Raw genomic sequence first — 8,413 nt, 5'->3', positions numbered from 1 at the left:
GAGTTATAATACGGAGCGGGATATTTCGGAAGCAAATCTAGATGATAAATATTCGATGCTGTCATCACTAGGATAGATACCCCACCCCAGATTTTCATGGAGGCCAGCCTTACATGTAAGGTATCGATAAAAAAAAGTTAGAAAACATCTAATGAATCAACTTCATCCGACAGAGACAAGCATAGTAACAGCGTTTTGGATACAACTTAACTTGAGGTTATGAATTTTTGAATATTTCGACTCTTGTCGATTGTCGAACCTCATTGTGTCAGGCTCTATGCCGAAAATTCGTTTATAATTTTATTATTTGTCAAGTAGGTAGGTTTTTTTTTGTAAGTTTTTGTCAATTGTCATCTCTTTCTAATATCTATTAGCGGCTCTAGTCTTTGAAGGGACTTCAGAATCTCGAGAGAAAACCGTAAGCAATATTTGATCACATATCAGTCGTCCTTAGCGATTATTGGCTGCATCTATCCATCCATCCATCCATCCATCAATCCAAAAAAGTTTGTGAAACTATAATACGTTGATCGCTCTATAATTACACCTGTAACCAATACAATCTATCCGTAGCAGTCGATCATCGAGTTCAAAGGAACTGGCAAAAAGAAAAAGCCTACCCAATCCTCAATGCGAGAAGATTAGCGACTGCTGGCGCCATTCCAGCCATTACTAATATCGAAAAGTCTTTCAAACATCACCAAGTTTACTAAGCAGTTCTTCTTTTTATATGTAAAGTAAAGCTAAAACAAACTACTATTGGCTTACAGCAGTAGAAGTCAGAGGCGAACCATAGAATTGGAGTCGTACCACTTTTATTGTCCTATCGGCAGCCGCAATTTCGGCACCTCAGCATTGTGATTACTGCAGCGGTAAAGGCCCTTTTACCTCGCTACAGATAGTTGGCGCTTCGCGTTAAGGTCGATGCTGCCGCGTAATAATGTAATCCCACGCGGGAATGGCGGTGGAAATGTGTTCATCCGAAACCTTGGTGTCAAATCGTTTGTTTAAGCTAGATTAGCTAGCAGAAACTAGACAGCCAGGAAGATAAACGTGATGTATCCGTCTGACGGCCTGACTAACTGACTTTTTATGCCGCTCTGTGAAAAAACCAGCGAAGTGAACGTCGCAGCAACTCGACGTAACCATCGAATGACGTGAGACGTTGCACGTACGCAATACGAAAAATAAAAGAGAAAGGCAAAAACTTATTAGTTCATAGTCAACGGGTTGATGGGTGCTATATTTATTCAATACGTAACATCGCCGTCGCTGGTCCTGCTGACGGCCTGAGCCTACTGCAACGGCAAATAGCCTGCATGCGAGCAACATTCAGTCGACAGGCCAGCCACATAGGACACTGAGTCAATACAGCTACGCTGTCATTGATATTATGAGACGGCGATGTGCGATCGACCATTTGCCCTGGCCGTTATTATCTAGTCTATGTTGAGCGTTGTCTCCGCGATGAAAGCAGAGACATACAACGATTGCAGCCTCTGCAACATGTGCGACACCGAGTAGATTTCCGTGGAGAAACAATGCAATACTTAATAGCAGTTAGTACAACACGCTGCCCTTAGTTGTCCACTGTTTCCCGCTAACTCAGGCCACATTTACTAGTATCTTGTAATTGTTTCTAGCATGGGTTGAAAATAACTCTGTATCCGTTCGAGTTCAATGTACGACGAAAGGAATCGGTCGAAAATCAGGACTCACGCCACTGTTGGCGAGTGTGTCGGTGTTCGAAATGGTCCGATCGCTGGCCTATCGTACCCTGGGGTTTGTGTATAAAGACCGGCTGCAGTACTGCTTTACTATACGTCACTGGCTAGACGGCAGTAAAAATTCCGCCTAGCATGTTTTGGGTCTACCGTCGACTAGTGGTAGGCGGAAAGTGATATACTCACTCCGAAATCAATATCGAACAGCCGGTTCCAACAGTAGCATTCTCTGAACATAAGATAAGGTCGAAAGGAGACTCCACACGTATGCTCATCAGATAGAAAAGGCATTGACTTGTATTATACATGTATCGTCCACTATAATAGTAAGAATAATTAAAATAACCTGACGATGGCCATTTACTACCAGCTACTGATAAGTAGTCGTATTTATTATGTTAACATATTGTAATGTAAGACAGTGAAGTTCAACGGAATTTACAAAGCCAATTGAGTCAATCATTCATCGTCGAGCAAGGCATCAGATATAAGAAGCCATTGAGTTCTCAGGCTAACGTATCTGAATATACGGAATAAGAACGTTAAATGCCACCTAGTACAGATCTTTAAATTAAACCCGTTGATTCCACCCGGTTGTTTATAGAGTATTGATGTGTTGTTTGAAGAGAATAGCGGTCTCACCGTTACAAGGCTCCTCACACTAGAATACCGTGTCCGCATAGATCATCGCATCTTTTTCGTATATTATATCTATTAGTTATGTGGTGATCGAGCAGTTCCATACGTTCGAAAGGACAGACGCTACCGTCACGTCCAGCTGGCAGTGTAGACCGGTAATTAAAAACAAATAGGTAAGGCATCATAAATAACAATAAATTATGTTCTCTATGAAGGTTCATTTTGGGTGATCTATGATTTATCTGATCAACCACTTAAAACTATGAAAAAATGGCCACCTTAAGTCTTCGCCAGACCTTGTGTGCATACAAAAACTGATCGAACAACCTCCTCAACCCCCCAACAACACCAGCATCGTTAACGTGATCGTAGCAACAATGACCCGATGAATGAATCATTAGCAGGTAACCAACAGCGATAGTGTACATTTCGGTGCTAGTATTTTCGTCTGATTGGTTATAAGAAATTTTACACTAATGTTATTCGACTCTTAATTACTATTATAAGTACTTTTCCGAAATAAAAAAAATCCATTCCAATGTGTGGTGGGGTATTGAGCCGCTGGTGGCACCTTAATTGCTTTGACCCTCAAATAGTCGAAGATTCATTAAAATCCATAAAAACGTCAATGTTTGTAGATGTGAAGCGGTTCTTGATGTTTTTTTCGTGTAGAAATATGGCAAGCGATAAAAGTAGCCTCAAAACTAGTATGGTTTCCAGCTAGATGATCACAGAATCCTATAGGCGCCTAGCAAGTCTCAAATACTTCCCCGTTAAGCGAGCTTTGAACAATGTAGAGGACGAAAATAAGCAACTGGGGTGCCCATTTCATTGGAAATAAACAGCAAACAGGATCAATCTAAAGATCTACTAGAAAGCCAAGCTGAATGAGTGCGACCCATCTTTTACCTATTGATCTACATATTGATAGGCCGCGTTTTTTCAGGGAGTTTAGATTTTTGAGATGGAATTCGCTGATGCTTAAGGTCAGCTCGATTTCATCGAAAGCTAAGTAATTACGCGTACAGGGAAAAGTACACTGATGTCAATTAAACACCCCATAGCGTTTCCTCCAATTGACCTAAATGTAAATAATGAGATAATAGCATTCGGCTCGCAGGACTATGTCCTATGATTGATTTATTTCAAAATCCTAGCTTCTTCACTGCGCACTATCAGCGACTTCGATCGAAAAAAACCGCTAGTATTTTGAGAGTAATAGAGCGCTTTTATTAGACTGTCGATGGCAGTTATCTTCAAGAGACTATTATCAATATATGCCTCGTTGAAGATCGAAATAGTAGAAATACGTACGATTACTGTGAAAAGAATAGCCCAAATGAGCTTTTCATAGTAAAATGGCATAATTTCGCCTTGCGTAGCGAAAATCATTTAAGCGACGTTTAAATATCTTCTGTTACTTTTAGAACGCTTAGAATTATTGCAGTAAACCTTCGGAAGCTATAGCCGGCATCATATAATGGTAGTACGATTATACTGATGGTAACAGGAGTATCTAGGTAGTAATACGTTGAATATAATTCAATTTTAGACTCAGCAGAATTTAAGTTTTATCCAAAACGGTTCGGGAGGATTTCTCAACTAAGCTCGGTACGGAGCTAAGGACCGGTAAAGAATTGACTAAAGGTGTTTGCATTTGTGAGCCATTCAGTTTTACTGCATGGTCCTGTTTCTTCTACCTCGTGTCAACAAAAACCGTTGCAATGGTCACGGCCTGTTAATGGTTTAGATCAATTGATAGTTGAACCATTAAGAACACTGCTCGACAACCTCCGATTACCCTAAGGCACGATTTTTTATTTATAAATAGTCCAGGAACGCATACGTTCTAAAGCCGGCTTTATTACATAACGCCAGTTATGTAATAAACAATCCAATTATTTTCGACTGCTTTAAATGCTAGTGCACCATATTAAACATGGATCCGTTTATTTGTCATTGACATGTCCATGATACCGTATGCAAATTTCCGGTTTCTTACCTTCGGACGTAAGCTATTAACGAGTTTTCTTGCTGCGTTTCGAAACTCAACCGCATCCCGATTGAATCCTTTATTCGCGGTGGGCAAGGCTCAGTGCCAACTAGCGTTGCTCCTCTGAGCTGGCAGGAACTCTGCCTGTCCGTATCGCGCGGAGGAGTTCAAAGAAGGCACAAGCCGCATCACTGTAGTTAAAGCTACTTAGCAATGCGCCTAGTTACGCGTCGCATCGAGCCCTAGAGGCACTGGTGGCATCGTCAGTCGTGGTCAGCACAGGCCCCGTCACATCTGGCCACAAGCAGAGAATAATAACATTTATATAAATAGTGTGCCTCAATGTTACAGGTGACCAATTAATTCAACGAACACCTATTTGCATTGCCCTACTGCTGATATGACTGGTGCAATTGTTACAACAAATATTTCTATGTCATTATTCTATGATATGATGCCAGCCGTATCGGAATATATTTAATGTGTTTCGATTTGGTGGGATGAGCGGCGGAGGAGGTACGCATAGGGGCAAGCGGCTTCTTCCTAGACCAGATGTGTTTTGAAGGAATCGTTCCTTGCATTAACGCTGTTCAAGAATCAGCTTCTTTCTTCGTTGAGCTACGTGCTCGGGCCGCTTCTAAGATAAGTTGGCCCAGCTGATTGCATCGACGTGCCTCATCAAGACGTTGTCAGAAGATCGACACAAATCTAAAGGGAAAGATAAGTAAGTAACCATCTAAAACGTTGACGTCTGATGCTACGGTTAAGCACTGCTCCGGATGGCTGGCCTGTGGCGTGGATCAAAGTCTGCCTACCCCGCCTTTGAACCTGGCCCATTTCGTGTGCTTATTACTACAGTATATAAGTTATAGCGGAACCATTACGGGGGCGAAGAGAGAGGGGACTAGGATTTACATAAATAACTAGCTTTCAGTGCTCCAATAGGCTCACGGAGAGGTGTCGATACAAGATGTTCAAACGCCAAAACTGATGTGTGGGTACGGGAATATCAAATGTGAAAGTCGTGTTAGAACGAAATTTTGGTATGCGTGCAAACAGCGAGCACAGGTCGTTGAAATGGTCTGTTGTACGGTGCAGGACAGAGACTGCGTCGGGAGTTGCAGGGTACAACATAAACAGAAGCAGGTAAAACGGACACATTCATTGAAAAAAAGATACTATTGCTATGCGCTTAGTTTTGTTAGTATGTTGCTTTAGTAAAGCTTTGATTTTTAACTTTGTTTTTTCGCTTTCACTTTAGGCGCCATCGCTGATTCGGATCACTACTCGTCAATATGAACGCTGTTGTTATCATTTGCACCTATATCCATATTACATAAATCCGTAAAGCGTTTCCTTTTTGAAAAGAAACATCCTATTTTACGTGACCGAGCGAATTTGTCATGTAAAATATAATAAGTAACATTTATCTATCGCCATATCTCGATTGAGCTTGATTGCTAGTGTGACACCAACTGTGGTACCCTGAAAAATTTTCTTGCATTTATTATCGTCTAGTAACTGCGTCAGATAGAAGTTATATTTTACCGTTGTCTGCAACTAGCCGACGGCGGACGATAGACAGTTATGGCTCCTTTCAGGGATCAACGCGGTTTAAAGGTTCAGATCTTTGTAATAACGCCTATGTTGTGGGGCAACTGGATAAAGGAAATCATGTCAAATGTCACATGTTCAGTGCAGACAGATTAAACCCAAATAACGGTAAATAAATGATAAATCTCAGTTTAGCGATAGTGGTGGCTGATGATTTTAAAAGTGGAGCATTTGGCTAGGAATAAACGAACGTCTATAAGAGGCCAGCAACAATTTTTACGATAGTACCTAATTAGGATGGATGTTTATAAAAGCGAATTTCAATGTGGGTATATAGTTAGATGCGTGAAAATGGCTGCGGGTAATCAGATGTTGCATTTCTGTACATTTCTGTTCAGGATTTGCATTGGATGTGTGTTGGCAACGTAGGACGACGGTGACGCCTGATTGGATCTTGGCGAAACATGTCTTTAGGCTCCGGCGGATATTGGCTCACCTCTGACCCACACCGAGCCGGCGCGAAGATAAAGAGTGTCCGCAGGAGTTATTTCTGGGTCAAACCATCTTGGTCGTTTGCGGATCGCTCGGGCATTGGCTCTATGGCGGAAGCAATCTAATACGACAAGCCAAAGCCAGTGTTTAATATGGCCAAGCGCAAATGTTGTCAAAATTTTCGAAACAAAATTAAGATGCTTTGTCGAAGCATTGAATGTTTGTCTTCGCGTTATATACAATATGTATTCACTCCTGTGATCTCATTCTTGGTCAGGCAGAGTGAGCCGAACAGCGGAAATCAATTTCACACGCCTCGACTACGGTCAGCATGGCATGGGAGTGCTATTCTTCGCTGCGCCACAGCTGAGAAACCACGTATTACATTATTACGTATCGTTTGTACGTACCTGCACGTGCATAAGTAAGTTTACAGCCGTTGATTGCTTATTTTTTTTTTGTCGGAGTGATGTACTTTTTTTGCTGTGCTATGTTCTGCTATGACTGGTTCTAAGGATGTTATGGCATCTTGGTCAGAAGATGTCTTCCATTTGTAACCGACGGCAACAACCCTGTTGGAAGCGATTCACGTCCACCTGCCAACAACAGTCACATTAGTCATCTGTATCACAGAGTTAGAGACACGATAATAGTGAACATAGGTTTTCACCTGGCTATGATAAATGAAAGGATCTATACAGATTTTCTACGTACAGGTTCGGATAGTCTATCTCTCCTAAAAGTCTTTCCGCAGCGGACTATGGCGGCAATGACGCTTCGAAAGCTGCCCATCTACTGGCTACCTGTGGCCGCACAAATAGGAAAAATCTGTCCTGACACGTCGAGGCTGATGATGACACCCACAGATTGTTCATAAGCTCCGAATATGGTTACTAAGTGAATTGATCTTTCTCTGAGTTGCCCCAACCTGAGTCTCGTAAGCGCTTGGCAACACGAGAGACGTCACACTGCTAGCAGTGTTTCTATGGTTGTGTCGCTTTATATGCTTGCCTCTCGATTACTCAAGAAATGTGTTACAAAGAGCTTTATGGGGCATAAATGACTCATAGCCGATACATGTGGGCTTTCAACTTCTTACTATTGCCATATGGTTCTTTTTTGAGAACGTGTCCATGCCTCGTTTTCTTGATTGAGCCATATAGCTGGAATCATATAGTCATCGCTGGTGGAGTTGATCCATGCGCGTTTCACAATTCAGTGAATATTCAAACTGTTTCTTTTGTAACAAGCCAGGTTACAAGCTGAGAAAAAGTTAACGTAGCTTACCTATTGCCGTTTTATTAAGCCTGTCTTATTCTATGCACCCGGCTGGCGTTTCAAGGATCTCTGTATACGTAGCGTGATTGTTTTGTATCTATTACGCGGCTTGGTGTCGATACGAATAACTAAGGCAGATAGCGTTTGCAGGCCATCAAATCGTAAGGTAATAACGTAGTTATTCTAAGTAAATAATATTTCGTGTGCTACCTCTGATACTGCCGTTAGGTGCTGCTCCAGGCGGCTGCTCAACGAAGCGTCATGGTGCATACGATGGGTAGGTCCTAGCACGAGGCTTGAATCAAACGATATTTCTCATTACTAATAATTTAACACTGAAGATCATCACGTCTCAATCTCAATAAAATGTCGGCCAACTGACGCTCAGCGTAATAGATCTCTTTTGTATTTATACGTTTTATTAAAAACCAATACGCACTCCAGGATCTTGTTCCTGTTACGCATCAGGTTGTCATGGGGCAGAATTGGAATGGGCACTGTCAATCTGCCAGTTGGACATAACTGCCTTTTTAGACAAGCTTGCAAAAACACTTACTGAATAACGTGAGTACGTAAAGAAGTGAATCTTAGGAATATCTAAATGCGCGACACAGGCAACACAATGCCGATAAAAATACTTGACACATTTACTTCAATGCTTTTTGCCCATAAGACATATTAACCGACCACGCAGAACGTCTGTCGTTCTAGTCGAGTTTCTATTTGGTATACA

At 41.7% G+C, this 8,413-nt stretch overlaps 1 protein-coding gene and 1 long non-coding RNA gene across 6 annotated transcripts in view; one reads left to right on the top strand and one right to left on the bottom strand.

Annotated features, from left to right (window-relative positions):
- Positions 1-7,609, bottom strand: part of LOC111250912 (uncharacterized) — a 14,136-nt gene extending 6,527 nt beyond the window's left edge. For 2 of the 3 annotated variants that reach the window (XR_015329248.1, XR_015329249.1), the window contains exons 1-3: positions 7,117-7,609; positions 6,813-6,998; positions 4,366-4,650 (exon numbers count right to left, since the gene is read on the bottom strand). This is a non-coding gene — a long non-coding RNA (uncharacterized LOC111250912). Of the gene's footprint in view, positions 1-2,079; positions 2,503-4,365; positions 4,651-6,812; positions 6,999-7,116 lie in introns of those variants that run through there. The other variant, XR_002673565.2, reaches the window with a different exon arrangement.
- LOC111250911 (CD63 antigen-like) overlaps positions 1-8,413 on the top strand; it is a 60,354-nt gene that overhangs the window by 22,208 nt on the left and 29,733 nt on the right. The gene's annotated exons all lie outside the window — the stretch shown is intronic.

This window comes from Varroa destructor, unplaced genomic scaffold, assembly GCF_002443255.2.
Source record: "Varroa destructor unplaced genomic scaffold, Vdes_3.0 BEIS01000005.1, whole genome shotgun sequence".
In the NCBI taxonomy this organism is placed as follows: Eukaryota; Metazoa; Arthropoda; class Arachnida; order Mesostigmata; family Varroidae; genus Varroa; species Varroa destructor.
The sequence above is the reverse complement of the archived record's forward strand: the minus strand, read 5'-3'. Positions and strand labels throughout refer to the sequence as shown.